The sequence below is a fragment of the Oncorhynchus gorbuscha genome, linkage group LG23, assembly GCF_021184085.1.
Source record: "Oncorhynchus gorbuscha isolate QuinsamMale2020 ecotype Even-year linkage group LG23, OgorEven_v1.0, whole genome shotgun sequence".
Classification (NCBI taxonomy): Eukaryota; Metazoa; Chordata; class Actinopteri; order Salmoniformes; family Salmonidae; genus Oncorhynchus; species Oncorhynchus gorbuscha.
In genome coordinates, this window is record NC_060195.1 from 38,060,165 (window position 1) to 38,086,812 (window position 26,648).

Sequence of the window (26,648 nt, forward strand, 5' to 3'; positions counted from 1 at the left end):
ACTACACAGAGAACACATAAGACAATTCCATTGTGCACGCTAGTGTGCATTTTTGCAAAGAGTTAATGGGTTTGTGTGTATGCATACCCGTTTGATACTGTGTGCAACGTGCACAGGCTTCCTCAGAGGTCGTAGGGTGTGGCCGCTTCCTGAGATAGCTGCCCTTAACTCTGCCCGACAGCTCTTTTTGACGCCATTAGAGTAGACCAGCAGAGGTCTTTATCAAGTCTGCAGCCCCTTAGTAGGAAGTCTGCTTCCTATCTTTCAAGCACGTAGGAGGATCACAACATAAGCTATCTAAGAGAATTAGCATCGGAGGCTGCAAACGGCAACGCCGATTAGACAACATTAGCTCTCTCAGCCACAGGTTGTGAGTAATTAACCCTACTTTGGGAGTCAGCAGTTTCTTGATGAGTTTTGGTGACTCTTTGTTTGTTGGTATACTGTGCTTGTTAGTAAGAGCCTTCACCCAAAGCCTTCTAGAGCACGTCCATAGAAAACCAGAACGCCATCTCCCCGAACCCAGAGTCCTTCTCCTGTAAGCCTCCGGTGCCAGAGCCAAAACACATCTCGAGTCTGCCAAGTGAGGGCGGAAGCCGAGCAGCCCAGGCTATATAAAACATGGCCACCATCCCATAACAAGTGGTTCGTCACGTGGAGAAGCCACTAACGGGTTTGACATATTTGAACGCGAGCGCTCCATAATACATGACCAGGGTTTCCTCTGTAAAGATTTCATGTAAAAAAGGTTCTCATTCGGCACTAGGCTGTTGATACTTGAAGGTTGTGCGGTCACACTCTGAAAGAGGAGGATGTTGTAGTGTTTCTGGGTGATTTGGCTAGCAACACATAGGGACTAAGTAATGCATCTGCTAGAAGGGGGAAGGAGGGGAAGAGGAAGCTTCTTCTAAGAGGCCGAAGCCCGACCCCTATTCATATGACGGCCATGGTGCACCTCAATACTTTCTGGAAGCCCCTTTTCCTATCATCTAATCACTTCAACCTTGCTGATCTGAAAGGACTGTATGGGTGTCAAACAAGAGGGAACAATCGACCTAGGCTATCCAATTAGATAGCCATAGTTGTCATAGTACAGAACGCAATCATTTTAATCAGAGTTGTAATAGATTGTGTACCTTGAAGTATTAGACCATTTCTTGTGTGCTGATGTCATGGTGACACCGCAGGCCTGGCTTTGGGCTGGGGAGGTAGCGGGGGGGGGGGGGGGGGGGTCATAACAGTAAAACGGCACTCAGGACTGATGGGGGACTGTAAGTCATCTTGCACAGGAAGTGTTTTGGGCCTCAGCCCGAGATGACATTGGAGCCCTCCGCCAACTCTGCACAGTTGAGAAGGTATGTAAATCACCCGTACAAAAGTTCAACCTAGCCAGCCATGTTTCCTGGGAAGGACTGATGCTCGAGGAGCTTTGGAAATATGATGTTGGCCCATCAAAACCATGTGTTGCACAACCTCTGCACTGTCAAAAAAAAGAGCACATATTTCAGTGTGAGGTTCACTGATTTTCTCATCTTAGAGAGTTGGAGTCTGAGTGTTTAATAGTTTGTGAGTCCCTCAAGCTTTTGGTACTGTGACAATGTGACGAAGCAAATTGTATTTACAGGTGTGTCGTTATCTTTATAGCCTATGACATGTCTGAGTAGGAAATGTTGTCTGGGATTGGAACCTGCTTCTGTCCTATCAGAGGATGGGGTTATTGTTCATGGTAGTAGTGGACACCTTGCAGTATTCATTTATTTATGACTATTCAATCTGTATAGGCTAAGCATTACAGATTCCGCAAAATAAATGTAAAGCTCATTTCCGATTGTGCCGCCATATGAAGCTTTTACTGTGAATGCAGTCTCTGCTAATGCAGGAACATTGCCTTTAAATTTCAACCATCACTCTGTAAAGCTGAACATCCGTGATGCGCATTAAATAGAGCATACAGTGTATTACAATGATAGTAACATCCACAGTAGTATATCAATATTATTACTAAACAATGTAATACTTTTTTTGTGAATGGAGGGGTCTACTAAGATGTTGTTATACCATGGATCATTTTGTTCTTTGATTTAGGACCCTTTTTCTTTGATTTAGGACCCTTTTTCTTTGATTTAGGACCCTTTTAGGACCTTTGGCTGTAGGTCTAAAAAATACATCTAGAAAAATGATTTGATGAAAAATTTAATTGGTCCTACTATTATCCCATGGAAACACTTTGAATAACACATACAGTACCAGTCAAAAGTTTGGACACACCTACTCATTCAAGAGTTTTTCTTTATTTGTACTATTTTCTACATTGTAGAATAATAGTGAATACATCAACATGATAAAATAACACTTATGGAATCACGTAGTAACCAAAAAAGTGTTAAACAAATCTAAATATATTTTAGATTTGAGATTCTTCAAAGTACCCACCCCTTGCCTCGATGACATCTTTGCACACTCGGCATTCTCTCAACCAGCTTCACCTGGAATGATTTTCCAACAGTCTTGATGGAGTTCACACGGGCTCCTAAGCAGCACAGCATTCTAAGGCACTGTATCTCAATGCCAGAGACATCACTACACACACCCTGGTTTGATTCCAGGCTGTGTCACAACCGGCTGTGAATGGGATTCCCATAGGGCAGCGCACAATTGGCCCAGCGTCGTCCAGGTTTGGCCGGTGTAAGCCATCATTGAAAATAAGAATTTACTGACTTGCCTAGTTAATTAAAGGTTAAATATACATTTACAAATGGCTGCTTTTCCTTCACTCTGCGATCCAACTCATTCCAAACCATCTCAAGTGGGTTGATGTCGGGTGATTGTGGAGGCCAGGTTATCTGATGCAGCACTCCATCACTCTCATTCTTGGTCAATAACCCCTACACAGCATGGAGGTGTGTTTTGGGTCATTGTCCTGTTGAAAAACGAATGATAGTCCCACAAAGCCCAAACCAGATGGGATGGTGTATCACTGCAGAATGCTGTGGTAGCCACGCTGGTTAAGTGTGCCTTGAATTCAAAATAAATCACAGACAGTGTTACCAGCAAACCACCACCACACCATCACACCTCCTCCTCCATGCTTTACCGTGGGAACCACACATGCAGAGATCATCTGTTCACTTACTTTGCGTCTCACAAAGACACAGCATTGGAACCAAAAATCTCATATTTTGACTCATCAGACCAAAGGATAGATTTCCACCGCTCTAATGTCCGTTTTTCTTGGCCCAAGCAAGTCTCTTGTTCTTATTGGTGTCCTTTAGTAGTGGTTTCTTTGCAGCAAATTGACCATAAAGGCCTGATTCACGCAGTCTCCTCTGAACAGTTGATGTTGAGCTGTGTCTGTTACTTGAACTCCGTGAAGCATTTATTTGGGCTGCAATCTGAGGTGCAGTTAACTTATCCTCTGCAGCAACTCTGGGTCTTCCTTTCCTGTGGCGGTCCTTATGAGAGCCAGTTTCATCATAGCGCTGGACGTTTTTTTCGACTGCAAATATTCTCTATTGACTGACCTTCATGTCTTAAAGTAATGATTTGACTGTTGTTTTTATTTGCGTTTTTGAGCTGTTCTTGCCATAATATGGATTTGGTATTTTACCAAATAGGGCTATTGTCTCTATACCATCCCTACCTTGTCACAACACAACTGATTGTCTCAAACGCATTAAGAAGGAAAGAAAATACACAAATTAACTTTTACAAGGCACACCTGTTAATTGAAACAAATTCCAGGTGACTACCTCATGAAGCTGGTTGAGAGAATGCCAAGAGTGTGCAAAGCTGTCATCAAGGCAAAGGGTGGCTACTTTGAAGAATCTCAAATCTAAAATATATTTTGCTTTGTTTAACACTTTTTTGGTTACTACGTGATTCCATATGTGTTATTTCATAGTTTTGATGTCTTCACTGCTTTTCTACAATGTAGAAAATAGTACAAATAAAGAAAAACTCTTGAATGAGTAGGTGTGTCCAAACCTTTGACTGGTACTGTATGTGTTATTCAAAGTGTTTCTATGGGCTAATAACAGGACAAATTCAATTTTCATATTAGTTTTTTTTTTACCTCAAACCGTTTCAACTTGACATCAGTGACTTTAGATGAGTCCCATGAAGCTTGTGGGTGTCGTAGAATAAAACTGAGAATATGTTTGTAATCGTGAGCTTCTCAGCTTTCTACAACTGGGTCCAAACCGCTTGGATGTTACAGACATTTACGTGTGAAGTCTCTGGTTTAAATAGGTGGATTTTGATGCTGTATTTGTATCATTATTCTGATTAGATCGACTCTAGGGGATTATCATTCACTGATGCCTCCCACTACTACCACACACACACACACACACACACACACACACACACACACACACACACACACACACACACACACACACACACACACACACACACACACACACACACACACACACACACACACACACACACACACACACACACACACACACACACACACACACACACACACACACACACACACACACACACACACACACACACAGAGAGAGAGAGCTCTTAACAAGCATGACAAGTGTTACTTGATCATGTTAGTGAATATGCCAAAAGGCCAAACCACATTTTAAAAATTATGCTGATATATAGCCTGTACCAGCACCATTTCCCCCACCGGCTGGTATAGACCTGACACGCTCCCTTGACGTACCTTCTGCTTCTTCTTCTCACTGAGGTCAATGGTGCATGGAGATCCCCACAGGGTTGAATCCTTGGGGTACATTTTACGGATCAAATTGTGTAGCTGAGGGTCATATCGTAACTCTTTTGTAACTAGCTTTACCACCCTGTGTTATTGCGATTTACTCACTTAAATAGTTATTGCTCGCTATGTGCCTGAAATGTGGGATTTAATTTCATATGAAACTTTGCTTAATCTATTCACTAAAAGTCAAACTGAAAAAATGTAAATAATAGGATTCGTCGGCAATGTCCTCAGCAATTGTTTTCTGTGCTTGCTAGCTAACGTTACATCTGGGAAATGTTAATACAATGTTTTCTGTGCTTGCTAGCTAACGTTACATCTGGGAAATGTTAATACAATGTTTTCTGTGCTTGCTAGCTAACGTTACATCTGGGAAATGTTAATACAATGTTTTCTGTGCTTGCTAGCTAACGTTACATCTGGGAAATGTTAATACAATGTTTTCTGTGCTTGCTAGCTAACGTTACATCTGGGAAATGTTAATACAATGTTTTCTGTGCTTGCTAGCTAACGTTACATCTGGGAAATGTTAATACAATGTTTTCTGTGCTTGCTAGCTAACGTTACATCTGGGAAATGTTAATACAATGTTTTCTGTGCTTGCTAGCTAACGTTACATCTGGGAAATGTTAATACAATGTTTTCTGTGCTTGCTAGCTAACGTTACATCTGGGAAATGTTAATACAATGTTTTCTGTGCTTGCTAGCTAACGTTACATCTGGGAAATGTTAATACAATGTTTTCTGTGCTTGCTAGCTAACGTTACATCTGGGAAATGTTAATACAATGTTTTCTGTGCTTGCTAGCTAACGTTACATCTGGGAAATGTTAATACAATGTTTTCTGTGCTTGCTAGCTAACGTTACATCTGGGAAATGTTAATACAATGTTTTCTGTGCTTGCTAGCTAACGTTACATCTGGGAAATGTTAATACAATGTTTTCTGTGCTTGCTAGCTAACGTTACATCTGGGAAATGTTAATACAATGTTTTCTGTGCTTGCTAGCTAACGTTACATCTGGGAAATGTTAATACAATGTTTTCTGTGCTTGCTAGCTAACGTTACATCTGGGAAATGTTAATACAATGTTTTCTGTGCTTGCTAGCTAACGTTACATCTGGGAAATGTTAATACAATGTTTTCTGTGCTTGCTAGCTAACGTTACATCTGGGAAATGTTAATACAATGTTTTCTGTGCTTGCTAGCTAACGTTACATCTGGGAAATGTTAATACAATGTTTTCTGTGCTTGCTAGCTAACGTTACATCTGGGAAATGTTAATACAATGTTTTCTGTGCTTGCTAGCTAACGTTACATCTGGGAAATGTTTTCTGTGCTTGCTATAACAATCTGTTTTCAATGTTTTCTGTGCTTGCTAGCTAACGTTACATCTGGGAAATGTTAATACAATGTTTTCTGTGCTTGCTAGCTAACGTTACATCTGGGAAATGTTAATACAATGTTTTCTGTGCTTGCTAGCTAACGTTACATCTGGGAAATGTTAATACAATGTTTTCTGTGCTTGCTAGCTAACGTTACATCTGGGAAATGTTAATACAATGTTTTCTGTGCTTGCTAGCTAACGTTACATCTGGGAAATGTTAATACAATGTTTTCTGTGCTTGCTAGCTAACGTTACATCTGGGAAATGTTAATACAATGTTTTCTGTGCTTGCTAGCTAACGTTACATCTGGGAAATGTTAATACAATGTTTTCTGTGCTTGCTAGCTAACGTTACATCTGGGAAATGTTAATACAATGTTTTCTGTGCTTGCTAGCTAACGTTACATCTGGGAAATGTTAATACAATGTTTTCTGTGCTTGCTAGCTAACGTTACATCTGGGAAATGTTAATACAATGTTTTCTGTGCTTGCTAGCTAACGTTACATCTGGGAAATGTTAATACAATGTTTTCTGTGCTTGCTAGCTAACGTTACATCTGGGTTAAATGTTAATACAATGTTTTCTGTGCTTGCTAGCTAACGTTACATCTGGGAAATGTTAATACAATGTTTTCTGTGCTTGCTAGCTAACGTTACATCTGGGAAATGTTAATACAATGTTTTCTGTGCTTGCTAGCTAACGTGCAATGTTTTCTGTGCTTGCTAGCTAACGTTACATCTGGGAAATGTTAATACAATGTTTTCTGTGTTAATACAATGTTTTCTGCTAGCTAACGTTACATCTGGGAAATGTTAATACAATGTTTTCTGTGCTTGCTAGCTAACGTTACATCTGGGAAATGTTAATACAATGTTTTCTGTGCTTGCTAGCTAACGTTACATCTGGGAAATGTTAATACAATGTTTTCTGTGCTTGCTAGCTAACGTTACATCTGGGAAATGTTAATACAATGTTTTCTGTGCTTGCTAGCTAACGTTACATCTGGGAAATGTTAATACAATGTTTTCTGTGCTTGCTAGCTAACGTTACATCTGGGAAATGTTAATACAATGTTTTCTGTGCTTGCTAGCTAACGTTACATCTGGGAAATGTTAATACAATGTTTTCTGTGCTTGCTAGCTAACGTTACATCTGGGAAATGTTAATACAATGTTTTCTGTGCTTGCTAGCTAACGTTACATCTGGGAAATGTTAATACAATGTTTTCTGTGCTTGCTAGCTAACGCTAGCTAACGTTACATCTGGGAAATGTTAATACAATGTTTTCTGTGCTTGCTAGCTAACGTTACATCTGGGAAATGTTAATACAATGTTTTCTGTGCTTGCTTAGTTAATACAATGTTTTCTGTGCTTGCTACGTTACATCTGGGAAATGTTAATACAATGTTTTCTGTGCTTGCTAGCTAACGTTACATCTGGGAAATGTTAATACAATGTTTTCTGTGCTTGCTAGCTAACGTTACATCTGGGAAATGTTAATACAATGTTTTCTGTGCTTGCTAACGCTACATCTGTGTACATCTGGGCTAAATGTTAATACAATGTTTTCTGTGCTTGCTAGCTAACGTTACATCTGGGAAATGTTAATACAATGTTTTCTGTGCTTGCTAGCTAACGTTACATCTGGGAAATGTTAATACAATGTTTTCTGTGCTTGCTAGCTAACGTTACATCTGGGAAATGTTAATACAATGTTTTCTGTGCTTGCTAGCTAACGTTACATCTGGGAAATGTTAATACAATGTTTTCTGTGCTTTGCTAGCTAACGTTACATCTGGGAAATGTTAATACAATGTTTTCTGTGCTTGCTAGCTAACGTTACATCTGGGAAATGTTAATACAATGTTTTCTGTGCTTGCTAGCTAACGTTACATCTGGGAAATGTTAATACAATGTTTTCTGTGCTTGCTAGCTAACGTTACATCTGGGAAATGTTAATACAATGTTTTCTGTGCTTGCTAGCTAACGTTACATCTGGGAAATGTTAATACAATGTTTTCTGTGCTTGCTAGCTAACGTTACATCTGGGAAATGTTAATACAATGTTTTCTGTGCTTGCTAGCTAACGTTACATCTGGGAAATGTTAATACAATGTTTTCTGTGCTTGCTAGCTAACGTTACATCTGGGAAATGTTAATACAATGTTCATGTTTCCTTTACCATTCTTTTTTGTGTCTGTATCATTTTTTGAATACATAGACCTTTAATGTTGGTGTTATAGATATTATGTTCATTGATCATTATTGTCTTCTCTCAAGTGCACATACGGTGTCCTAACGTTTTCCCATCATTTCCTTGTCATCTCTTCAAAAGAATTGCTCACATTTCTCCATTCCTTTCAGCGTATGTATATGCTGTATTTTATACCATCTATTGTATCTTGCCTTTGCCTCTCTGTCATATTTATATGTATATATTCTTATTCCATTCCTTTACTTAGACTTGTGTGTACTAGGTAGTTGTTGTGGAATTGTTAGATTACTTGTTAGATATTGCTGCACTGTCGGAACTAGAAGCACAAGCATTTTGCTACACTCGCAATAACATCTGCTAAGCATGTGTATGTGACAAATACAATTTTATTTGATTTGATTTTCACGATCATGTTTTGACAGTATTATGAAATCCCACTTTGAAATGGAAGTGTTTTGTATTATCAAGTCATTTCAAATGGTTCTAAATGCAGTCAGCCGTGTGTGTAAGTTTAGGGCAGGGCAGGGTTCTTGGTGGTTAGTGTCACTGTATCACTCAGTGATCCCTCAGCATGGCTCTGGGATGCTGCTACACTAGGACCTTAGTGAAACCCCCGGGTAGGAAACCCAACCTCATAAATATGGAGCAGAGCAGGGGCAGTGCTCCGTTTCTAATGGTCCCCCCTGGAGATCCACAGTCACTCTCTCAACAGTTCCCAGGAACCATGCATGTGAGAGGAGAGGGGAGAGAGAGAGGGGGGGGGTGGAGAGAGAGAGAGAGAGAGAGAGAGAGAGAGAGAGAGAGAGAGAGAGAGAGAGAGAGAGAGAGAGAGAGAGAGAGAAAACGTCCTTTGTTTGGTTTTGCTGTGACTCTTTCCCCCCTCCTCCCTAGGACCTCAGTGAGATGTTTTCTCGAAGACAAGCAAAGCAGAGAACACCTCCCAGAAACAAAGGAAACAAAAGCAGAAGAGTTTACACCTGTTTCCCTTTTTCATCTGTCTTCATCTGTCTGAGGGAGGCAGGATGTTTAGCTTGGCTGCGACCTGCCCCATGACTTAATCCCTGGGTGATATTGTTAACGTTTTTTCAAGAAAATAATGAAAACCAAATGCAGCGTGGGACCCCGTTTAGATTTTCAGGCCCTGCACTTTAACAATGTTACATTTCCAGCTATTGAGGCCAAATAATTTAGTTATGTTTCCCTTGTAATATTATGCCAAACATGAGATCTTTACTTTGTCAAATCTGGTAAGTATCAAACCAACTGTATCAATAGGAAAACAGTTTTAATAAGCATTCCCAGAAGAGAGCCGAGAAACACCTCTCACCTGGAAGCTATTAAAGCCGACAGGAAATGGAGGCAGAGATCGAGTGCTTCCCAATAATCTGTATCCCCCTGGAGAATGAAAATATGTAGATTCATCATAAAACATTTCTGAGAGGTTGAATTGTAACAGAAGATAAAAAATCACCACAGACAGCTGGGCACCCGAGGCCCTCCAAGATTATTATCACACAAACATCTGCAGACATAACTTTTTCAGTTTTTATCTGTGACTTCATATCATCACTTTTGATACCCATAATGTGAACTTACATTTTCCAGATGGACAGCCATTTTTCCCATCGGCTTGGCAACGTCTCGGTAATATTTGCCCTCTTCGCTGATAGATTTAGACGGCCTCCATTAAATTACGACTCGCGCTAAGTCATGCATGGCAAATGTTCTAGCGAAGGGGTTCTGCTTTCCATTGAAATTCCTGAAGCACCAGGATCGTCATCACGATGGTCTCACAGGCCGGAATCAGTGTTAATAAATCAATCCCCAGCTTGGGTGTGCTGTCCTCCGCTCCCTTAGCTGTTTGATAAACAAATGGATTTTGCATACCTAATGAGGATGGGGGGGGGGTAGCGGTGAAGGAGAGAATACCTTTAATGATCTCCACAGACTTAAAAAAATACAACAAAAAAAACACTGGCACCTGCCAAACGCAAGGAACAATGTCCAAGTCAGGAAATTCTGGACAGCGATACATCAGTGATCACGGATGAGGATTTCTTGTGTCTTGGCAGATTTACAGTGGACAGTGAGACATTTACTGGGAAGACAATGCATTGAAGGGAGAGTTTGCATGTAACAGTGCATCACAGATAAAGACAACGCACGGTCATAAGCATTTCAGCCACCCCTGTAATTCAGGGGTTTGTGCATGTCAGGCGCAGCCAGCGAATACAAGGTGATTGACGTGCAGACGATGAGTAATCAACGCCACATCTGCATAACACGTCTCTCTTTTCTCGCCTCTCAAATTGGAAAGGGTTATTTCCAAACCTTGAACGTAAAGGACAATAGAAGAGAAAAAGCACTTTTAAACTCATATTTATTGGCTTGTGGGATAGATATATCTAGCAGATCAGGTACTTGGCTTGATGGTCCTGGGGAATAACTATTTGGACCCGGAACCTAAAACTGTTTTGCCTCATATTGACCGAACAGTGTCACTGAGAACAAAACTCATCACAACATCTGGCAGAGAACACGATTTATTATCCAAACATTAATATTCATCATACAACAGAAAACTATGGGTTGATATTTGTTCCTGACCATCTATTTCAAATAAATGTTAGTCCTTTTGGGTAAAAGTGTTTGTTTATGCGACGCGACTGGGACGTGTAGGTGTGATTGGCTAGGGACAATTGATATGGCGTCCTTCAGAGATTCTCAAGAGAATGGACAATTATGTATAGAACCAAAAGCAACAGTATAGAGGGCACAAATGGATTTAGGGGGCAACGGATCAGTAGACAGACAGAACTGTTCATTATCCACTGCAAGATGACCTTTCCACAGAATTTGGCCTTGTCAAAGTAGTTGATTAGATAATATCGCATTTGAGTCCTTGTAAATATGTATACTTTTGTGATGTTGGCTGGCTCACTGTTTATCACTAACTAGATACAGGTAACTGGTGATCTCGAACAATTACCAGACATAGTTAGTACGGCATTATGAATAGTAAAATCTATCATAATTTATGAAGCATGACAGGATAATCCCATGGTTTGGTGGTTTTGCAATAAGAGACCCAATAAAATTTTAGTAGACACCTCCATGGTCAAAATATTTACCAATGGTATGCCCGCATTCCATCTGTCCACCATTGGTGCTGCCCTTAAAAAAAATCCCCTCTGGGAACTGTGAAGATGTACGAGAGTTCCAGCCTTGCCAAGACTCTTATTAAAACAACGAAGCTCATAATTATCGTGGAATTCCAAAGTAGCGCTAACCATAATTAGGCCACACAGGAACAGCCTTATAAAGGATGAATGTAATAAATAAGCCATTAGATGGGCAGTAAAGGAGCAGGGAGTAAAAAACAACGCTGGAACAGAGTCTGGACAGGTCTCATTGCCTCTTGATGAGCACTTTGAGAAGTTGTCTATTCTCCTATTTTCATTCCATTCCTAATCTTGCTGGCTGAAATGTTCAACCCCCTACATTTCGCAAGATCCTCTATACACAGTTGAAGTCGAACGTTTACATACACCTTAGCAAAAAATACAATTAAACTCATTTTTTAACAATTCCTCACATTTAATCCTAGTAAAAAATTATCTGTTTTAGGTCAGTTAGGATCACCACTTTATTTTAAGAATGTGAAATGTCAGGATAATAGTAGAGAATGATTTATTTCAGCTTTATTTTCTTTCATCACATTCCCAGTGGGTCAGAAGTTTACATACACTCAATTAGTATTTGGTAGCATTGGCTTTAAATTGTTTAACTTGGGTCAAACGTTTCGGGGAGCCTTCCACGAGCTTCCCACAATAAGTTGGTTGAATTTTGGCCTATTCCTCTTGACAGAGCTGGTGTAACCAAGTCAGGTTTGTAGGCCTCCTTGTTCGCACACGCTTTTTCAGTTCTGCCCACAGATGTTCTACGGGATTGAGGTCAGGGCTTTGTGACGGCCACTCCAATACCTTGACTTTGTTGTCCTTAAGCCACTTTGCCACAACTTTGGAAGTATGCTTGGGGTCATTGTCCATTTGTAAGACACATTTGCGACCAAGCTTTAACTTCCTGACTGATGTCTTGAGATGTTGCTTCAATATATCCACATAATTGTCTTTCATCATGATGCCATCTATTTTGTGAAGTGCACCAGTCCCTCCTGCAGCAAAGCACCTCCACAAAATTATGCTGCCACCCCCGTGCTTCACGGTTGCGAAGGTGTTCTTCGGCTTGCAAGCCTCCCCTTTTTCCTCCAAACTATGGTTATTACGGCCAAACAACTCCATTTTGTTTCATCAGAGGACATTTCTCCAAAAAGTACGATCTTTGTCCCCATGTGCAGTTGCAAACCATTGTTTGGCTTTTTTATGGCGGTTTTGGAGCAGTGGCTTCTTCCTTGCTGAGCGGCCTTTCAGGTTATGTCGATATAGGACTCGTTTTACTATGGATATAGATACTTTTGTACCTGTTTCCTCCAGCATCTTCACAAGGTCCTTTGCTGTTCTGGGATTGATATGCACTTTTCGCACAAAAGTATGTTCATCTCTAGGAGACAGAACGCGTCTCCTTCCTGAGCGGTATGACGACTGCGTGGCTGATTTCCTTTGATTTTCCCATGATGTCAAGCAAAGAGGCACTGAGTTTGAAGGTAGGCCTTGAAATACATCCACAGGTAAACCTCCAATTGACTCAAATTATGTCAATTAGCCTATCAGAAGCTTCTAAAGTCATGACATAATTTTCTGGAATTTCCCAAGTTGTTTAAAGGCACAGTCAACTTAGTGTATGTAAACTTCTGACCCAGTGGAATTGTAATACCGTGAATTATGAGTGAGATAGTCTAGTCGGTCTGTAAACAATTGTTGGAAAAATTACTTGTGTCATGCACAAAGTAGATGTCCTAACCGACTTGCCAGAATGATATTTTGTTAACAAGACATTTGTGGAGTGGTTGAAAAACGAGTTTTAATGACTCCAACCTAAGTGTATGTAAACTTCCGACTTCAACTGTATATACTGTAACTGATTATGCTCTTGATGACATCATCGGATATGTAGTAGTACATTAGCCTCTGACATAATGTAGTGTTGGTTTTCTCATTGTACCTATTAGTTCACTTTCATATTATTTAAAAGTTACTTGGTATGTTAAGACTACCCCAAAGTGTTTCCCTTCAAAATAATTACAAATATTTTTTTTTAGTTGCCAGCGAGAGTTTGTGATTCCTCGCTATTAGTGTTTGCTTTTTATTCTATACACATGCCCCTAAAGAACTAATGAAATCATGCCCAAATACCCCCTTTTCCACTCAAATACTTACAACAGGCTCCCACAATTCCATCAAGGCTGATGAAATTGTATTTGTAATGGTTGCTTTGAAGTAAAAGGAATTATCATAGCTCTGAAAGTATTAAACTTCTCCAGAAGGAACCCTACGGTTTTATTCGTTTTACTACTGCTGTCTTTTTTACGGATTTGACCGCCTTCCCAGAGCAAGCAACACCAAAGTTAACGGCTAACAAAAAGTCAAAGGGAAAACTTGCCTGATTATGGCAATAACTCCTGGAGATACTAATTACCAATGGCTGTAAAATAAGTCAAACGGGTCACCCACCAGAGACCTATTGCTAAACTCCATTAAAAAAAGATCTCTTTTCCCTCCTCTTTTCTTTCTACAGCATCACTGTCATCCTATCAAATATAACAAAACAAATTCCTCTTTAAAGGTCATTATGCTGCAATGTTCCGTAATGAATAATTAATGTCATTTTAAGCTTGAAATGTAAGCCGAAAATGGTCATCTATTTCAAAAACATATTTAGTTGGGAAAAATATTCTCAAAAACGTCCCTTAATTACACATGTTACATTTTTGGCTTAAATATTTGGACAAGGAGAGACACAGTCATGAAGGGGTAGCAGAGTGTTCTGTGTGTTTGTCTTACGGTAGGAGATGCAGTTGCAAATGGAAGCCCATCTCCTTGCCTGTCTGACCGATTTCACAAAAGAGAGTGTCTGTATGTGCAGACAGTAGTTTGTAAACAAAGACGTTGCGCAAACATTGAAATGGCAGGTTTGATTGAATTCCAACCTACAGTGCATTCAGAAAGTAATCAGACCCCTTGATGTGTTCCACATTTTGTTGCGTTACAGACTTATTCTACAATGGATTTAAAACAATTTTACCTCATCATTCCACACACAATACCCCATAATGTCAAAGCAAAAACAGCTTTTTTAAGTATTCAGGCCATTTTCTTTGAGACTCAAAATTGAGCTCAGGAGCATCCTGTTTCCTTTGATCATCCTTGAGATGTTTCTACATGTTGATTGGAGTCTACCTGTGGTCAATTCAATTGATTGTACATGATTTAGAAAGGCACACACCTGTCTATGTAAGGTCTCACGGTTGACAGTGCATGTCAGAGCAAAAACCAAGCCACGTGTCATGATTCCGGATGAAACCCAGATGCAGATGGTTCAAGTCTCAGAGATTTATTGAATATACAGGGGCAGGCGAAAGGCAGGTCGAGGACAGGCAGGGATTCGTTATCCTGGTAATAGTTGGCAGATGTAGACGGCAGGGAGGCTCAGGGTCAGGACAGGCAAAACAGGTCGTAACCGGGGAGACTAGAACAAAAACCAGAAAGAGGAAAAAACACGGAGAAAGATGCTGACACGGCTTGACGAGACAAGACGAACTGACAACAGGCAAACAGAAAACACAGGTATAAATACACAGTGGAAATGGGAGACACCTGGTGGGGATTGTGTCAAGGCACAGATATGAGGAAGGGTACCAAAAGAATTCTGCAGCATTGAAGGTTCCCAAGAACACAGTGGCCTCCATCATTCTTAAATGGAACCATTTTGCAACCACCAAGACTCCACCACCAAACTGAGCAATCGGGGGAGAAGAGCCTTGGTCAAGGAGGTGACCAAGAACCCAATGGTCACTCTGACAGAGCTCCAGAGTTCCTCTGTGGAGATGATAGAACCTTCTAGAAGGACAACCGTCTCTGCAGCACTCCACCAGTCAGGCCTTATGGTACAGTGGCAAAACAGAAGACATTCCTCCGTAAAAGGCACAGGTCAGCCCGCTTGGAGTTTTCCAAAAGGCCCCTAAAGTTTCTCAGACTATGAGAAACAAGATTCTCTGGTCTGATGAAACCAAGATTGAACTCTTTGGCCTGAATGCCAAAAGTCACGTCTGGAGAAAACCTGGGACCATCCCTACGGTGAAGCATGGTGGTGGCAGCATCATACTTCGGGGATGTTTTCAGCGGTCGGGACTGGGAAACTAGTCAGGATCAAGGGAAAGATCAACGGCGTAAATTACAGAGAGATTCTTGATGAAAACCTGCTCCAGAGCGCTCAGGACCCCAGACTATGTTGAAGGTTTACTTTCCAACAGGACACCAACCCTAAGCACACAGCCCAGACAACGCAATAGTGGCTTTGGCACAAGTCTCTGAATGTCCTTGAGTGGTCCAGCCAGAGCTCAGACTTGAACCTGAACAAACATCTCTGGAGAGACCTGAAAATAGCTGTGCAGTGACGCTCTCCATCCAACCTGACAGAGCTTGAGAGGATCTGCAGAGAAGGATGGGAGAAACTCCCCAAATACAGGTGAGCCAAGCTTGTTGTGTCATACTCAATAACTCAAAACTGTAATCGCTGCCAAATGTGCTTCAACAAAGTACCGAGTAAGGGGTCTGAATACTTATGTAAATGTGATATTTTGTTTATTTATTTTATTTTTAAAAACTGTTTTTGTTCTTTGTCATTATGGGGTATTCTGTGTAGATTGATGAGGGGGGAAACTATTTAATCAATTTTAGAATAAGGCTGTAACGTAACAAAATGTGGAAAAGGTCAAGTGGTCTGAATACTTTACGAATGCACTGTATGTATGGATTTTGATCCAGCTGAGAAACTGAAAACATTTGGGCATAAGACAGGCAGTTAATGAGACAATAAGTACTACATCCTTGGCAACAATCATCCAACGTTGGTATCACCTCTCTATGGGCATGCCATCCATCCACTGTGCATCTAGGATTCAGGGGGCTGTTAAACCTTGCAGGGTGGGCAGAATCTAATAAAACCTAGTTGACATTTTAATTGCATTTTTCTCATCAAGGAGTAATCTGCAAGATGGTTGTGGCGTTTCTGTTCAGACCAATAAGGATGATATTATGATCACCACAGGGTGTTGGTGTCAGCTTAATTGAGGAGGACGGGCTCGTGCTAATGGTTGGAGCGGAATTAGTGGAATGGTATCAAACACAGGGTTTCTATGTGTTTGATGCAATTCCATTCGCTCCGTTACAGCCATTATTATGAGCCGTCCTCCCCTCAGCATCCTCCACTGATGATCACTCATTTACTGGATAAATATGCAACTCCTGACTCTATTGTGAGAATGGCACAGAAGATTATGCCTGGAGGCTGGAGTTTGGACTATTTTTAAGTTTGTGTTGTTTCCTTCATTTGTTTGACACGCAACTGTGCAGAGTGTATTTCTCACAGTATGGGGTCCAAATTTGACTTGTGGATCATGACTGACATCTACTGTACCTAAATGACAAGAAAAGTAGTGCCACTTTCTCACCACAGTTCTTCAATCTGTTTTGGTATTAAACATTTATAAATCCGTGGGGTAACAACTGACAGCCTTGACCTGGCCCTTGTGTGGGAGAGTTGCGACTTCAGAGACTTGGCGTTTAACGGTCCCTCCCTCAAGTGTCACACTATGATAATATGGCTGATAATTGCTTTTAATTAGCAGTTACATAAACATTACACACTAAATGGGTTTCTGTCAATTCATTAAACTTCTACTTGAAAATGTCATGCTAACTCAGAGCACAACTGTGAGCCACTAGAAGCAAGGTAATGCCATCAGCCATACACTTTCTTGTATGTTAACAATCAGAACGCAACCTGAACTGCACAGGACCAAGAGTACTTGGGTTGCCATTTCCATCGCACGCACGCACACACACACACACACACACACACACACACACACACACACACACACACACACACACACGCACGCACGCACACACACACACACACACACACACACACACACACACACACACACACACACACACACACACACACACACACACACACACACACACACACACACACACACACACACACACACACACACACACACGCACACACGCACACACGCACACATGCACACATGCACACACCCACACAGTGCTAAATTTCACATGTAACATCCTATTTTCACGTGGGAGAAGAAAAACATGTTTTCACCTCACATGTGAATTGTAGTTGCACATGTGACATTTGTGGTTTCACATCTTAAAAACTTTCATGTGAAAATCGGATATGCCGTTTCCCATGTGAAAAACATGTTTGTTTAAAAACTTTCATGTGAAAATCGGATATGCCATTTCTCATGTGAAAAACATGTTCGTTTAAAAACGTTCATATGAAAATCGGATATGCCGTTTCCCATGTGAAAAACATGCTCGTGAAAATCTCAGGTTCCCATGTGGAATTGTATTTTCACATGTAAAAAACAATCACGTGAAAAATCACATTTGCAATTTCACATCTTAGAAAAGTCCATATGTGAGAACTTTCAAACGTGTAATTGCAAGTTCACATGTGGTGGTGAAACAGTGTTATTCTCCACAAATATGAAAAGGGGATGTTAACATGTTGCAGTAGCAATATTTCCACGTGTGGAATTGCACGTTCTGTAATGCCATTCTGTAAAAATGTAATTTAGCCTACCTGAATACAATAATTGAACTGTGTTTAAAATAATGATTTATTATTTCTGAGCCATTCATTTGGAGTGTTACTGCTGCAGGCGCACGCCTCTCTTCTTCATACGTTGGTCAGTGAGCGTTGGAAGAAGCCCAGTGGAAAAGAGAAACTTCCTGTCTCCTTATTTATCCTGTTTAACATGTTAAAATTAACTGAGTTAATCAGTTGACTCAGGTTAACTTTTGATCATTTTATCGCTTTTTGTCTGAAAGTGTTCAAAATACACAAAAACGTATAAAAAACGGATCCTAGCCGGCGAACCTAAACAACGTGGCCGTAAAAGGGGCAAACGAAGCGGGTCTTCTGGTCAGGCTCCGGAGACGGGCACATCGCGCAACACTCCCTACCATACTACTCGCCAATGTCCAGTCTCTTGAAAACAAGTTTGATGAAATCCGAGCAAGGGTTGCCTTCCAGAGAGACATCAGAGATTGTAACATTCTTTGCTTCACCGAAACATGGCTCACTCGAGATACGCTATCGGAGTCGGTGCAGCCAGTTGGTTTCTTCACTTATCGCGCAGACAGAAACAAGCATCTTTCTGGCGAGAAGAGGGGCGGGGGGGTATGCCTTATGATTAACGAGATGTGGTGTGATCATAACAGCATACAGGAACTCAAGTCCTTCTGTTCACCTGACTTAGAATTCTTCACAATCAAATGTCGACCGCATTATCTACCAAGGGAATTCTCTTCGATTATAATCACAGCCGTATTTATTCCACCCCAAGCAGACACATTGATGGCCCTGAACAAACTTTATTTGACTCTTTGTAAACTGGAAACCACATATCCTGAGGCTTCATTCATTTTAGCTGGGGTTTTTAACAAGGCTAATCTGAAAACAAGACTCCCTAAATTCTATCAGCATATTGATTGCGCAACCAGGGCTGTTATTCTAACTTCCGTGACGCATATAAGGCCCTCCCCGCCCTCCTTTCGGAAAAGCTGACCACGAATCCATTTTGTTGCTTCCAGCCTACAGACAGAAATTAAAACAAGAAGCTTCCGCACTCAGGTCTGTTCAACGCTGGTCCGACCAATCTGATTCCACGCTTCAAGACTGCTTCGATCACGTGGATTGGGATATGTTCCGCATTGCGTCCAACAACAACATTGACAAAGAGGCTGATTCGGTGAGCGAGTTCATTAGAAAGTGCATCGGCGATGTCATACCCACAACAACTATTAAAACATTCCCAAACCAGAAACCGCGGATTGATGGCAGCATTCGCACAAAACTGAAAGCGTGAACCACTGCTTTTAATCAGGGCAAGATGACTGGAAACATGACCGAATACAAACAGTGTAGCTATTCCCTCCGCAAGGCAATCAAACAAGCTAAGTATCAGTATAGAGACAAAGTAGAGCTGCAATTCAACGGCTCAGACACAAGAGGTATGTGGCAGTAATCACGGATTACAAAAAGAAAACCAGCCCCATCGTGGACCAGGATGTCTTGGTCCCAGACAGACTAAATAACTTCTTTGCTCGCTTTGAGGACAATACAGTGCCACTGACACGGCCCGCTACCAACACTTGCGGACTCTCCTTCACTGCAGCCGATGTGAGTAAAACATTTAAACGTGTTAACCCTCACAAGGCTGCAGGCCCAGACGGCATCCCCAGCCACGTCCTCAGAGCATGCGCAGACCAGCTGGCTGGTGTGTTTACGGACATATTCAATCAATCCTTATCCCAGTCTGCTGTTCCCACATGCTTCAAGAGGGCCACCATTGTTTCTGTTCCCAAGAAAGCTAAGGTAACTGAGCTAAATGACTACCGCCCCGTAGCACTCACTTCCGTCATCATGAAGTGCTTTGAGAGACTAGTCAAGGACCATATCACCTCCACCCTACCTGACACCCTAGACCCACTGCAATTTGCTTACCGCCCCAATAGGTCCACAGATGACGCAATCGCAACCACACTGCACACTGCCCTAACCCACCTGGACAAGAGGAATACCTATGTGAGAATGCTGTTCATCGAATACAGCTCAGCATTTAACACCATAGTACCCTCCAAACTCGTCATCAAGCTTGAGACCCTGGGACCTCGCCCTGTGCAACTGGGTACTAGACTTCCTGACGGGCCACCCCCAGGTGGTGAGGGTAGGTAACAACATCTCCTGTACTCCCTGTTCACCCACAACTGCGTGGCCATGCACGCCTCCAACTCAATCATCAAGTTTGGGGACGACACTACAGTGGTAGGCTTGATTACCAACAACGACTAGACGGCCTACAGGGAGGAGGTGAGGGCCCTGGGAGTGTGGTGTCAGGTAAATAACCTCACACTCAACGTCAACAAAACAAGGGATATTATTGTGGACTTCAGGAAACAGCAGAGGGAGCACCCCCCTATCCACATCGACGGGACAGTAGTGGAGAGGGTGGTAAGTTTTAAGTTCCTTGGTGTACACATCACGGACAAACTGAATTGGTCCACCCACACAGACAGCGTTGTGAAGAAGGTGCAGCAGTGCCTCTTCAACCTCAGGAGGCTGAATAAATTCAGCTTGTCACCAAAAACACTCACAAACTTCTACAGATGCACAATCGAGAGTACGGCAACTGCTCCGCCCACAACCACAAGGCTCTCCAGAGTGTAGTGAGGTCTGCACAACGCATCACAGGGGGCAAACTACCTGCCCTCCAAGACACCTACACCACCCAATGTCACAGGAAGGCCAAAAAGATCATCAAGGACAACAACCACCCGAGCCAATGCCTGTTCACCCCGTTATCATCCAGAAGGCGAGGTCAGTACAGGTGCATCAAAGCAGGGACCGAGAGACTGAAAAACAGCTTCTATCTCAAGGCCATCAGACTGTTAAACAGCCACCACTAACATTGAGTGGCTGCTGCCAACATACTGACTCAACTCCAGTCACTTTAATAATGGAAATTGATGTAAAAAATGTATCACTAGCCACTTTAAACAATGGCACTTAATATAATGTTTACATTACATCATCTCATATGTATATGTATATACTGTATATACATCTTGCCATCTTTATGTAATACATGTATCACTAACCACTTTAAACTATGCCACTTTTATGTTTACATACCCTACATTACTCATCTCATATGTATATACTGTACTCGATACCATCTACTGCATCTTGCCTATGCCGTTCTGTACCATCACTTATTCATATATCTTTATGTACATATTATTTATCCCTTTACACTTGTGTGTATAAGGCAGTAGTTGTGGAATTGCTAGGTTAGATTACTTGTTGGTCATTATTGCATTGTCGGAACTAGAAGCACAAGCATTTCGCTACACTCGCATTAACATCTGCTAACCATGTGTCTGTGTGACAAATCAAAATTTGATTTGATTGTGACAACTAAAATTTGATAACATTTGATTTGATTTGAAATACATAATCTATACAGCTATAAACAACAATGTCATGTCAAGACAAATTGACATTGAGGTGGAAGAAAGTGTTTTTATGAATTTACCTGACTATGCTTACTGTAACTTTAGACAAAATCATGATGTCAATATTATTGTAATGCTTTTTGTATCAATAATCTTATATTACAGCTCAATTTGACCAAACTCTGAGATAAACTCAATTACACTTTTGAATCGTTTGACAACCCTAGTTCAAATCTACATCAACATGTGAAAATGCACGTGAGAGTGTAGCGGACATGAGCCGTCATGGTTACTCATGGTCATGTGATAAGGTAGCCCAGCGTGCAACTTCAAAATGAGTGTTGGCCCTTTTGGTCTAATGGTCACATACACACAGACATACACACACACACACACTGAGGCGGGATCAACTGGCATGCCTAAAATTCACAATGTTTCCTTGAGTGTGCTGCCAATGACCAACACCTCTACAGTAATGAAATGTAGTGATCTTTTTGACAGAACACATTCAATCGTCTGCTGTGGTTGAGTGGTTAAACGGATGAGCACTCGCAGTTGAGCTCCCTCATGGCTTAAACACAGAGAAAGTAATTGGAACTAGTCAGAGTAGCTACAAACAATTCTTTCATTTTCGACGAGATTCAAATTTACAGTTTGAATGGCAGAAAAATCCAAGATCTTTCAATTACGTATTTTATTTTTTTACCCAGCATTTAAATTGGAAGTGATCTCTGAGGAAATAGTTATCATTTTAATGAAAGTCTCCATTCATTAAAACTCTCATTCTTCCCTCCTTCCCTCTCCTGGGGGGCCTCTGGATGAGAAGCAGATTCACAGAGCCTCTGTTCAATTACCTCCGAGTTGGCCCCACCTCATGGGGCCCCTCTGTGTGGCCCTGGAATCCTGTCCTTGTCAGGCCCAGATGCCCTGCAGAGAGAGCAGAAAACAAGCAGCACTTACTGTTGTCAGAGGACTAGCTTATACTGGCATAGGTCATATGTTTGTGATGCAATGCAGAGAGAGGAAAGGCAACTGTGTATTAAAACGTGAAGCGGATGTGACAACAGAGATAGAGAGGGGGGAATGCACACTATCCAAAATGTCTATGGATATGTTATGGAGAATGCCATTGGGCATGTAGTAATGTAGTAATGTATGTAGTAGGGAACTAGCTGTTATGATAGGCTCATGACTACAATTATGATTAAATTAAGGCATTATTTTTGTCTCTTTGTGAGTCTCATTAATGCGAGCTAAACAGCAGACATCAAAGAGAATGCAGAATCACATATCAGACATATAAAGTCGTCTCCATTCATTTGTTTCTCTAAATCGTTTCCAAAAATGATGCATCAGTTAATTGTTGACCCAGATTTTGTGATCCTTGTCATTTGCATTTTAAAGAATACTTTTTGGTTATAAATGTGTAAATAAACCCAAGCAGCATATTCTCCTCCTCCTCTTACCTGAGGGGCAACAAAGTAACATCTTTAAAAAAGGAAGAAAAAAACTGATCACGAATTTCACTGAACAACACTTTTAATATTTCAAGATCCTGGCCGTATGCAAATAGGAACAGCATTAATCGTATCAAACATTAGGAAGTCAAAGCACATAACACTGTTTCAGGGATCGTCTTTTTTCATTGTGTAATTAGGGCCCAAATGTTAATGAATTATGCTAATTCCCACAATTAGCATATACTATTGAAGACAATCAACAATTAGCATATGCTGTGTTGAAGACAATCAAAAAACCCCTGCAATCCCATATGGACTGCACACACACCTAATGTATAGGAAGAGGACAGTGTTTATGTGTGTGTGTGTGTGTGTGTGTGTGTGTGTGTGTGTGTGTGTGTGTGTGTGTGTGTGTGTGTGTGTGTGTGTGTGTGTGTGTGTGTGTGTGTGTGTGTGTGTGTGTGTGTGTGTGTGTGTGTGTGTGTGTGTGTGTGTGTGAGATCCGATTACATGCAGAATCAGCGTTCTAATTACCTCTGCCTCCCATGCTTCTCTGCTCACCCTCTGCTCCCACAATCCTCCTGGGTTCTGGACAACACCTCACTACACCTCGATCTGTCACCCAGCAGGTCAGCCAGGCTGAATAGGAGGCTAGTGTAGAGAGTGGCTGCTTTGGGACCGGGCTGTGTTGGAGGTAAACAACAAGGTATCTGAGAAGTTGATGTGCCTGTGCAAGGAGATAACGCACAGAGTCATAGAAAAACGAGCATCTGAAAGCGTTAGCAGTAACATTTTGCATTGTCAGATTTTTTACTAAGTTTATGAACTTAGTGCCCTGTCGATTGTAACTACAGGGCACTAACTTTGATCCTTTAGTGGCTATTTCACAAACAAAATGTTTGCCGTTGCATCACTAGCGATTTGACTAGCAAACCTGGTCTCAGAGCATTTAATATTATTCTGTACGTTAATACGGGAGACTACATTTAGTTATGTTTCATGTGGTATGTAATAATTTGCAGATCTAGCATGAAATGTTACGAATTACAAATCGTATTATATGTTACTAATTCGCAAAACGTACAATATGCTACGAATTTGAAAAACATATGATATCTTACGAATTCTAGCTAGGTCCCTAGGTGGCTAACGTTAGTTAGGCTAGTGGTTTAGGTTAAGTTTAGGAGTTAGTTTAAAAGGTTAAGGTTAGGTTTAGTGTTAAGGGAAGGGTTAGGTAAAAGGGTTAAGGTTAGGGGGAGGGTTAGCTAACATGCTAAGTAGTTGCAAAGAGCTAAAAAGTAGTAAGTCGTTGAAAAGTTGCTAATTAGCTAAAATGCTAAAGTTCTAAGTGATGAGATTCGAACTCACAACCTTTGGGTTGCGCGACATTTACGTTAAACACCTACCCATCCACCCTGACCAACCAACCTATTTTCGCTTAAGGAACCATCTGTCTTATGGAACCATACCAAATGTAACACATCATACTAATTGAAAAGTACTACTGAAAAGATTTGGCATGGGTCTTCAGATCTTCAAAAGGTTCTACAGCTGCACCATCGAGAGCATGGTTGCATCACTGCCTGGTATGGCAACTCCTCGGCCTCCGACCACAAGGCACTACAGAGGGTAGTCTGAACGGCCCAGTACATCACTGGGTACAAGCTTCCTGCCATCCAGGACCTCTATACTGTACCAGGCGGTGTCAGAGGAAGGCGCTAAAAATTGTCAAAGCCTCCAGCCACCCTGATAATAGACTGTTCTCCCAGCTACCGAACGGCAAGCGGTACCGGCACGCCAAGTCTAGGGCCAAGAGGCTTCTAAACAGCTTCTACTCCCAAGCCATAAGACTCCTGAACATCTAGTCAAATGGCTACCCAGACTATTTGCATTGCCCCCCCCCCCCCTCCCTCCACACCACTGCCACATTCTGTAGTCATCTATGCATAGTCACTTTAATAACTCTACCTACATGTACATACTACCTCAACTAACCAGTGCACCCGCACATTGACTCTGTACCGGCACCACCCTGTATATATTGTTATTTTTTACTGCTGCTCTTTAATTACTTGTTACTTTTATATCTTATTCTTATCCATATTTTTTTTAAACTGCACTGTTAGTTAGGGGCTCGTAAGTAAGCATTTCACTGTAAGGTCTAACACACCTGCTGTATTCGGCGCATGTGACTAATACAATTGGATTTGACTTGATTTGATTTGAATTCCCTGATCAACATTTACTATGTTACGTGTAGTCTATGAGACCAGGCTGAGCAAACCGGCTAATGGAAAGATACAGTACTGTATAGCTAAGATTAACATTACTTCCACCTGTAAGCTGTGTTTCCTCAGCGCAGTCTAGTAAACATTTATGTTGGCTTCCAAAGCTATTAACAGTGGAATAAAAAGGTTATGTTGTTGGGCAGACTAAATACAAAGTGTTATACTGTAGGTTGATCAGCTAAATGGAGCAACACTACCAACAGGATAGTTAGGTGTTTCCCAGCCTCCTGTCAATCATAATGATTGGTCCAGTGGGTCAACTTTCAGCACTCTGAAACTGCAGGCAATCTAGCACCCCCGGACAGGTGCCTCCAGCTGCCCAGTCCTGTACCCAATTCCAGGGCCCCACGCCTTCCCTCTCCCCCGTCGGGGTCGGCCGTCCCAGAGCGTTGGCCGGCAAGAAGGGTGTGGATGGGCTTAGAGCCCAGAGCCGGGGTCCGGGTCGTCCATTTGGAACTCATTAAAGCGCTCCGACGGAGGCGAGGCCCTGCTGCCCAGATCCTCCGGGGGCCTCACACTGTCTAAGCTCATTTACAGAGTGTCCTTTCCCACTGACAGCCCTCTAATTCGCATTTGAATTTAGGTCACATTGATCTGGGCCCCGGTCCAATGCCGACTCCCAGAGGATCCACTGCGTGAGGCAGCCGTGCTTATCAATCCTCGAGCGCCGTGGTCAAGCAGGAGGGAGAGAAAGTTTTTGCCGAGAAACAGCCTGCAGCGCCACGGGTGTGATTGTGTTTTGGTTGAGGATGGTTTGGCACACTGTGGAAGCAGGGTGCTCTGCTCTGGTGTTTCGAGGGTGTAGGTTTGAGAGTGTCGGACAGCAGTGATGAGGCATGATGCATGTAGCCAGGTTCAAAGAGGGGACGAATCTCAAGTAGTCAAAACGTCGCTTGCACTTAAAACAAAAGATAGGCTGAGAGGAAATCAAGAGATGCTTTTTGGGATATGATTCTACATTAATGGAGTGTGTTATTCAGCTTCACTCTGATTCCTACAATGTCCATGTCTCAGTAAAGAAATCAGAAGCTTCTCGGGTCAACAGGGACTCTGAGAAGCTTAAGCCTTATTGACATCAAGCATGCTTTCATTGTTTGGTACTTCATAATCCCTGCTTGTTTTTCAGTTGTTTTTCCTTCAGTCACAGAGCACACATCAATTGGAATGCATGTAAAATGTTATCCGTATCAATTTGGCTCCAGTGGAGACAAATACTTGGTTTCTTCCATACCTCTCTCAATCTGTTACCAAATGTTTTTATAATCTGTTAATGACCTGGTGGATTTATAACATTACCTGCTGTTGGTCTGAGTGGCATAGGA